This window comes from Heterodontus francisci, chromosome 1 (genome assembly GCF_036365525.1).
Source record: "Heterodontus francisci isolate sHetFra1 chromosome 1, sHetFra1.hap1, whole genome shotgun sequence".
In the NCBI taxonomy this organism is placed as follows: Eukaryota; Metazoa; Chordata; class Chondrichthyes; order Heterodontiformes; family Heterodontidae; genus Heterodontus; species Heterodontus francisci.
The window spans coordinates 273,728,351-273,738,376 of record NC_090371.1 but is presented as its reverse complement, the minus strand read 5'-3'; positions in this window follow the sequence as shown (position 1 = coordinate 273,738,376).

Sequence of the window (10,026 nt, the reverse complement as noted above, 5' to 3'; positions counted from 1 at the left end):
AAAAACACCCCAAAGCGCTTCATGGAGGTGCAATCAAAAAAAAGGATGTCAAGCCAAAGAAGATATTAGCAGTGACGACCAAAAACGTGATTAAAGAGGTGGGCTTTAAGGTGGGCCTTAAAGGAGAAGGTAAGAGTAGATCAGTTTATGGAGGGAATTCCAAAAAGCGAGGCCCAGGTGGCTAAAGGCACCACTGCCAACGGTAGGGCAATGGGAGGAAGGGAGGCAAAAGACGCTAGAATGTGACAGAGAGGAGTTGTAGGGTTGGATAGGCAACAATATTTTACTAAGTGATACAGGATTAGCCTAGACTCTATATTACCTGCAGCTAAAAAATGTAATGAACAGATGCACTGAAACAGCAACTAAAAATAAAAGACTCTATTTAGGGCCTTTCACATCTCCAGGACATCCCAGAGCGCTTTGCAATAAATGAAGTGCAGTTACTATTGCAATGTAGGAAACACAGCAACAAATTTGCGCAAAGCAAGATCCTAAACACAGCAATGTGACGATGAGCAGGTAATCTGTTTTTTAGTGAAGTTGGCTGCAGGATGAGTATTGGCCAGGACACTGAGGCGAACACCCCTGCTCTTGTCCAAGTATTTGTATAGAATCATTACGTCCACTTGAGAGGGCAGATGGGGCCTTAGTTTAACACCTTATTCAAAAGGCAGCAACTCCAACAATGCAGCACTCTTTCAGTACTGCACTGGAGTGTCAGCCTAGATGTTTGTGCTCGAGTGTATGTAGCAATTGGACCCACAACTTTCTGACTCAGATGGAACTACTGTCAACTGATCCACAGCTGACACATAGAAAAAGGAAATTTTCCCATTAATACCCACTTTGGCTTTTGTCATTTAATCTCTTCCACTCCATCACAGATTTTCCCTTTTATTCTTCCCCTCTCCGACTCTATTTGATTAAGACCTGTTACACCACTAACTTACCAGTTCTGATGAAAGGTCATCAACCTGAAATATTAACCCTGTTTCTCTCTCCACAGATGGTGCCTGATGAGTATTTCCAGCATCTTTTGTTCTTAATGTCGGCTGTGGATCAGTTGGTAGCACTCGCCTCTGAGTCAGAAGATTCCAGGTTCACATCTCACTCCAGGACTTGAACAAAAAAATTAAAGTTAACACTCCAGTGCAGTACTGAGGGAGTGCTGCACTGCCAGAAATGCTGGCTGGAATCTTATGGTGGCTGGAGAAGAGCTGTCCACTGACTGAAAAGTCAGTGGCGATCACACCTCTGCCGGGCCTGGGGATCCAGACCGGATTTTACAATCCCCAAGCCCTTAATTAGTCTTAGGCGGGATTTCCACCTCATTGAGGCGAGAAGTCCTGCCTAACGAAGCTGCCGGTCAATCAGCGGATCGGCAGCTCATGGGCCTAGCAGCGGCACCAGAAGCAGTGGCCACTGCTGGGACTGCAACCTAACTGAAGATGTCAGTGAGCCCCGGATAATGGGTACGTTTTTGCGGCCTCACTGAAGGCGATCGGTCAGGCCCAGCGAAGCAAGGCGGGTCGATTGGGGCGGCATGGGGCATGTTGGGCGGTTGGGGATTCGGGAGAAGCCATCCGTTGGGCACAGGGTGCCCGATCAGGAGGGCCCACTCCCCAGGCCGTCAGAAGGCCGCCTACTTTTATCAGGCGGCTTTTCTGAGGCCTCGTCCGCCCGCCGACCAACCACAAAATCCCCATGTCGGCGGGTGCAGGCCCTTAAGGGCCTTGATTAGCCTGAGGCGGGCAAGCCATTTCTCCTGGCCGCCGCCGGCCCGCGTAAAATGGCAGTGGAAGTGGGTTGGGATGGGCCCCCCAAGCCTCCCACTCTATTTTACAACTACCCTCACCCCATCGCCACCAGCCTGCTCTTTGTGGCAGGTGTAAAAGTCCAGCCACTGTCTTTCAGATGAGACATTAAATAATGATCCCATCTGCCCTCTGAGATGGACGTAAAAGATTCTATGGCACTATTTCAAAGATGAGCAGTGGAGTTATCCCTGGTGTCCTGGCTAATATTTATCCCTCAATCAACATCACAAACAGATTATCTACTCATTATTACACTGCTATTTGTGGGAGCTTACTGTGCACAAACTGGCGGTCACATTTCCTACATCACAACAGTGACTGCATTTCAAAAGTACTTCATTGGCTGTAAAGTGCTTTGGGGCATCTGGTGGTCATGAAAGTTGTTATATAAATGCAAGTTTTTCCTTTATTTCAGATTTCCATCATCCCCAGTATTTTGCATTTGTACATATTCCAAGGCTCCTGGTTAAGAAACAATGACTGGTAGGGACCTTAAAATTTGACCTCAAGCAAAAGGGAAGTTGTACAACCATCAGAGTCTTTCTTTCTCCCAAGCATGTTCAAAAAGCAAAGTGCAATACTTCATGTTCATAAACACATTTACAGTACTTTTCAAAAAAGGCAACAGCACAAATTCGCAGTGAAACTACCGCAGTGGGTCATAATGACTTGTTAAATTCCAAAGTGCTGGGTCACACCTACAATTGGCACATCTGTCCATTGCGCTAGTGAATGGCTCAATATGCATCCTTCACTCGTGCTTATCTGAATCAATGTGACTGCTTTATTAGATACAAGTCAGCTTTTATTAGGAAATAATTGCTTTTTTGGCACATTTTCAAGTACAAGTCCAAAGTAATAGAAGACAAAATTGGTGAAAAAATATTTTTCTGCACAACACCAAGCTATCAGCTTAGTATCAGTATTAAGTTCTCAGTGACTGTGACTGGGCTGCACTGTCCATCCTCATCCATCTTAATCAGTCTCCAAATTTGACATGACTGGCCACACCATCCTCCTCCAACACCACACCTCCGTTATCCAACTGAGGACTATTGGATGCCCCACAGGTTGACAGCCTGATGCAAATGAGACCAGTGTCTCTTTGCTGTGGGTATGGGCCCCACCTATAGATCGCTCCCAGGGTTGAAATCCACCCCAATAATCGTAAGAATCGCACAGCAGAGGGGGCCATTCGGTCCACTGTGTCTGTGTCCAGACTTTTCCACTGCCGCCACAAGCAACAACTACAGTTTGCACATGGGCTACAGTGGAAAACACAACACTGTTGACAGACGTGCAATAGTATCCTGGCTTTTGGCTCTGCCATTTGGAAACAATAAGATTCATGCTCAAAGGTCATCCTCAGGCCTGATCTCTAGTTCCTTAAAATAAAATCTTCAGTTTTTTCCCCCCAATCTAATTAATTTTATATTCTTTTAAAAATTATGGACTCCCCGTTGGACTAAAAGTAATGCTATTTCGGAGGTGGAATGCATGGCTGAGTGAGTCATCAGATTATCCTCTCACCTTCGGTTCAAATTTAACTTGGACCGACAGGATAGAAGTCTCTTTATACCAGCTGAGTTTGGCCAGTCTCTACTAAATTCTTGGCAGATACAGATCTACCATACAAAAACTTCTGCCAATTTGACAGAAGCAAACATTAAACTAGCAAACTTAACGAGCGAAGGCTTTGACTGGTTGATGTATAATGTAGATAAATTCATATTGGTGTAGTAGGGGTGGTTGTGAGCTCAGGATTTGAGGCAAATACTTACAGCAATGCAGAGGGAGCTTCAGTCTGCATCTAACTTGTGCTATGTGCGCCTGATGCTGGATACCAAAAATAGCAATGACATCACACACCTTGATGAGCACAAACATTTCCTAGAAATGAATTCATGAGATGCCTACAGAGGCACAAATAGGCAGCTTTTAACTGACAGTAGAGCTAGGCAACACAGGTTGTCCAGTAAAAGGTCATTTTAGGATAGATAACTGGATTGTTTTTCTTTACACACAATTTGGTTAACATGTGGAATGAACTTCCAGATATAGTGAAGTGCTTTTACTCTTAGAGCCAGTGAAATACTCTTAAAAGTGTGTAACCACTGTTCTATAGGAACATATAGGAAAATATGGCAGCTAACTGAACTCAAGATCCCAGAAATAGCAATGATACACTATTTTGGTAATGTTGGTTTTGAGGAGTAAATGTTGGCCAGGACACAAGGGTCTAGAAATTAGGACACGTAGCAACCATATTCTAGGTGCTATGTGGGGACCCAGAATGGCAGGCAGGAAGTGCACTTGCATTTTCCGGCCATAAGTGCAACAGCCATCATATTGTTTAAAGAACAAAAGAGGCCTTGTTGTTTTGAAACACTTTGCAGCCCTTTTGCCATCATGTGAACTTTAACATCAGACCTTAACTATAGAGCTCAAAGTTTCACCCTAGCAGGATGTGCTAGGCAAAGCGCGTTGCGTGTGCTGGCACTGCCGAGGATGGAGGCAAGGAACAGGTTGGTGCCTGTACGGGGACGGACCCCCAGAGATTTGTTGACGACCTGCTTTTTCTAGTGTTAGTGCTGACGTGTTATTGGACCCTACCCTACTTTTTCTTGCTTCCATCATCAGCTTATCCAATATCTTTTTAGCGATTAGAATACAGTTGTGGAACTAATTGGATAGTTTTTCTCAAAGAGCCAGCAAGACACAATGGGCCAAATGGCCACCTCCTATGCTAAAATATTCCTAGAATTCTAAGTTTTTTTGTGCTTTGTCTCATTCTGCTACCTATTGTCTCATGGTAATATTACTTCAGACATTTAATCATCACCCATTACAGATCAGTCTATGTGCTTTTGCCTCAGCCCCTTGTCCTGTTCCTTTCTAAATATTGTTCATTCTGTTCCAACCAAGAGTTCACAATCAAAATGTTCGCTCATCTGTTCTCTCCGCAGATGGTGTGCCTGACCTGCTCGGTGTTTCCAGCATTTTCTATTTTTGTTGCAGATTTCTAACATCCTTGCTTTTTAATGCATCTTTCTAAACCTACTTCCAGCACTCAAACAATGCTGTTGTTTAGAGAAGATGCACTGTAATGGCCTGGGGTGACTCTTCTCCCTGGTCTCTGCCAAAACAACCTCTGCTGAATTCTGCCCAGAGTGTCATCTCCTAAAATGAAATTTTCTGTCTGGGGATTTGGAAGGACCAAATCAAGTCTCAGCACAAAATGGTTCCCCAAGGGTAGGTAACTACATGGTGAGTATACTTGCTTTGTTAAGATCTGGAAAAACATTTTCAAGTTATTGATGAGACATTTTTAGTAATGAGCAAGTTTCGTGATGAAGCAATATTGAGAAGTAGACTCAATTACAAAAGTCTGGAAATTCCATAGGGTGGTAAGTAGTGAATTTACCCAGCTCCACTGCTGTAAATTCGGCAAAAATCCCATGTATGTGCGTAAACAGGGTTTCCACTGAACTTCTATTGAAGTTACTGCAACAGAAGCCCAAAGGAAACTGATCCCCATCGATGTTGTGGAGCTATTTGCATTAGCTCCAACAAAAAAATTAGCTTGCACTTAGAAGTTGCTTTCAGGTTGTTTTTGCATGAAGAACCAGCCTGTTCTATTTGCATGGATAATAAACATTGTACACATGGTCGGCAGCTGACTGTTGCTAATGTCCCTTACAGTTTCTAAACAAAAAAGTTGGCAAGACATCAGAATTCTGTGCAACAACAAAACTGCAATAGCACTGGAACTTTGTGATGAGATCTCTGTCCACCCAGCTGACTCTTCTGGATATTCCACATTCTGTTTCAGAGACTGTCATCTGAGCAGTCATCACATGTGTCCATGTGAGAGTCTGAAAGCAGCAACTATACTTTGGCAGCTGAACTGTTGACGATTTGCTTACAAGAAGCACCTTGCGACTACATTTTTGAACAAAGTGTTAATGTTTAACTTGCCTTTTTTCCCCAAAGAAAACATACTGCACATCCAGGGCTGAATTTTATCAGCTCTCGAGGGACAGGCAGGAAGGGTGGTGGGGGGGAAACATAAAATGCAGGGAGGGAAGCGCCTGTTGCCTTCTTGACACCATTAAATTTTGGCAGGGGTGGGGAAGGTCGAAAACAGCCTTCCCACCTAGAGGCCAATTGAGGCCCTTAAGTAGCCAATTAATGGCATGTTCCCACCACCGCTGACGTTTTACCTGCAGCTTGTGGGACTTCTGCCATGTGGGGAGACCACCCAACAGAACCAGTTGGTCACCCTGTGGGCTGGGAGGAGGTGGGGGGGGGCCCTCCTGCTTGGGTAATCTGTGGTCCACAGAAAGCCCCCCAGCAGCAAAGGCCACCCCCGTGCCAACACCCCAGCCCTCGCTGGGGCCTGCTTGACTGGCCCAGGCAAACCTGCCTGTAGTGTATTGGAATAGCTTCTCTGCTGCCCTCTCTGTTGGGGAGGTGTAAATAAAGTTTCAACATGACTGATCCAAGTAAAGACCTCATGTAGATTTACTCTGTGAATACACACTACCGCCCCCACTTACCTGTTTCTGAGGCTGACGTCCATGTTGTCTCTTCTACCCGAGTGTAGTTGTAGCAGTGGCCACCACTCCCGGTGGCACTGTTGAGACTGCCAAGTTGCTCGGAGGCAGGATCCCCATCCTTAAAGGGGTGGGAACCCGGGCACCTGACAGTTATCCAGCTGAGCGCTTTAAAATGCGGCCGTGGGTCCCCCACCTTTCTGGCCCAGCGTGGGGGCCCCTGCCACCTCTATAAAATTCAGTTCCTTGTTTCTCTGTTTGGGAAGTCTCAATTCTTCTATAATTTATTTTACTCGAAGCATGTTGTGGGCTGGATTTTCCTCCACTAGCAATGGAAACAACAGGAAAATGGGGCAGTGAGAAACAAACCTGATTTCCCACCTTTCCGGGACCAGTGGTGTCAACCTTCCTGCCTGAAATGCTCGAGTTCCTGACCACTTTTCCCCTCGCCAATCCCTGGGTGCAGCAGTGGCAATAGCTCCAAAGGGCAGGCAGAGGGCCTAGTAGAGGCCTACTTTCCCTCTAAACAGCTTTCCCTTCCTTTGTAGGCCTCAGTCTCTGTGTGCCAAGACATACAAAACTGTATCTCCTTCCTTCTTCGACTTCTCTTCTGCTACTTTAAGCTCCCTCAATGTCTCATAGTTCTGAAGTTGTCCCTATTGCATCATTGCATCTTGTGCCCTGGAAGGGCCTCGCTTGGCAGCTAGCTGGAATCTTGGTGGGTGCCCATTCTGGCCAGCAAAATGGGTAAGAGGGGTGAGCCAGATGTCCTATTCCGCCACTGGAAAAAACGATCCAGACCATTTGTTTTTGCTACTTTTGCTCCTCTTCCACCATCTCTTAAAAGTATCAACTCCTTTCAGGGAGGGGAGTTCTATTAGTAGTAGTCTCCTGCTAGCATCTCACAAGTGGCCAGCAACCAAGTGTGAGCATTAGCTATGAGGATAGTCAGGCTTTTGCTAACAATATAGCCAATAAATATTTTATCCTAACAGAGCATTCATAATTTTAGCAGGGTCAGTGGATCACAATGAAGGCATAAACCCTGACATGTTTTCTCCTTAACCCAGGCACTGTTCTTACCACCATGCCAGCTACAGTCAGCTAACTCAGCGCAGACCATGAATAAAATCTAGCATCCTCCTGGCTCAGGTGCTTATTGCACAAACTCAACAGTGCCAGGAGAGAGGAATTTAAGTCAGGCTCTACGCTACAACAAATACCCAACAACAGCATAGTACGCTCTATGTGGCCGTGAAGGACAATCAGCTTCCTCTGCGTCCAACAGACCATAAGCTGGGACTACTTACACCAGGTATGCTCTTTACTAGAATCAAATACTAATGACACTGCCTCATGCTTTCCGTTCTGCTTCAGTTATCCCATTTTCTCTTAAAAGATATAGTGCCCTCTGCTTCATCATTCCTTACCGCAAAGCATTCTATGCTCCGACAACTGGGTGGAAAGAACATTCTCAATCTCTCTCCTTGCTCTCTTAGTACTCGAAGATTCATATCTGTCCAATGTCTTGCACATACTCCCATGGTCCTTTAACTCACCTGCCATTACATTCAATTCCTACTGACCCCGGTGGCAGGATTTAGAGCCCACACACAGCAGGTAGCTGATCAAGCTCATGAAATGCCACTTAAGGTCAAATAAAGGAGGCCGCGGAGATTTTCCAGTCGACCTCCAGATTCCTGCAGGTGACGGGGCCAGTTTCCCTGCCTGGAGGTGACCTCCCAGCTGCCAGCTCTCTAGGCAGACATAGAGGCCCTCTCTGCCTGATTGGGTGCTGCAGTGGCTCCCCCACAGTGGCTACAAAAGTCATTTAATTTAAATTTAAAATAAGTTCGAGAGAGGGTGCCTCTATTTTGAAGCGCCCTCTCCCTCACTGACCTACTACTGTCTTTAATTGGCCCTCCAGCTTCCATAGCCCACCTGCCATCCTTAAATGGACGGTGAGCCCACTCTCTGGTCACTAATTGGCCACTCCGAGAAAAATCATAATGAGCGACCATTTCCCACACAGTGCCGGCTTCTGACCCATATTTAAGCCTGAAGGTGGGGTTCAGAAGCCCGTGGGAAAATCCTGCATCTTATGTTTGGCATCCTGCATATTAATTACAGAAAATATCAGTATGGTCGTGTCTCCAAATATATATTCAAATAAAATAATGAGTCAGGAAGAAAAGGAAAGATTTATATAGTGTCTTTCACCACCTCAAGACCTCCCAGTGTTTCACAGCCAATTAAATACTTTAAGTGCAGTCACTGTTGTACTGCACGCATGGTAATCTGTGAGTGAGCTCGTTCAAAGAGGTGATCTTTAAGAAGGATTTGTAAAGGAGAGGAAGGTAGAAATGTGAAAGGGTTTAGGATGGGAAGGCAGCTGAAGGGGTGGTAGCCAACGGTGGGGTGAGGGAGGGTGAAATGTGCAAGAAATGAAATTGGAGGACAGAAAATTTGGGGCATGTTGCAAGGCTGGAACAGATTACAAATATACAGAGGAGTGAGCAGTATTTAAGGATGAGACCATTATAGATGACTTGTTGGAGGGTCATTGTAGGTCAGCAAAACAGGTTGTAGTAACTCAGCAAAGGCATGGTGCAAGATTGGAGATGGGCAAGTTTTGGAGGAGCTCATGTTTATTTTTTATGGATTCTGGACAGCAAGAATGGGATGGGCTGAGGCAGCATAATATAGATGTAAGTATGCATTCTTTGTGATAGAGAGGGGACAAGCAAGACACCAGGGTTGCAAACAGTCTGATTGAGACAGAGACAATGGCCAGGAAGGAGGATGGAGACAGTGTCGAGGGCATGGACTTTATGATGTTGATAAGGTGGAGACAGTGGCTTTAGTCTTCCTACTGTTAAGCTGGACGTAGTTACAGCTCAGCCAAGACTGGACGTTGGACAAGCAACTTTAATAGCAGAGGCATTGGAAGGATAGAGAGCTGGCAGGGAGGTAAAGAAGTGGGCATCAGTGCACATGTGGAAGCTGACACTATGGTTTGAATGATGTTCCTTAAAAATAGTTTGCTTCTACCTCTGCAATATTATCTACCTTTATCACACCACAATTCTGGTGAATGCTCATTCACATCTTTGTTACTTCAACACCAATCTCCAACCTACCCAACCGTCCAAAACTTCACCAAACAAAATTTATCCTAGTCCTGCTCTCCCAAACACCATTTACTCATCGAACTCCTTTCTTCCAAGATATCATATTCAAAGCTGGCATTCTCCGTTACCAATCCATCATCTTACTCCACCCTATCACTGGATCCTCCTCCAGTTATCTGACTCAGTTTGTGTCTTTTAGTCCTCAATATTGCATCCTGTGAGTCTCCCCTCTCCCCCATGCCACTCCAACCTAATAGTAGCAACCATCTTTGGTATCCCATCCCTAAAACTCTATACTTTGTTATTTCTCCATCATTATAAAGCTGCTCAAATCCATTTATTTGGTTATGCTTTCAGTCATCTCGTCCAACTCTTCTGCTGCTGGTTAACATCCATTTCTCCTCAGAGCAACACTTTGGACGTCTTCTAAAGGAAAGGACTTGCATTTATATTAGTTCCTTTTACAACCTCAGGACATCCGAGAACACCTTATAGCCAATGAAGCACTTCTGAAGTGTA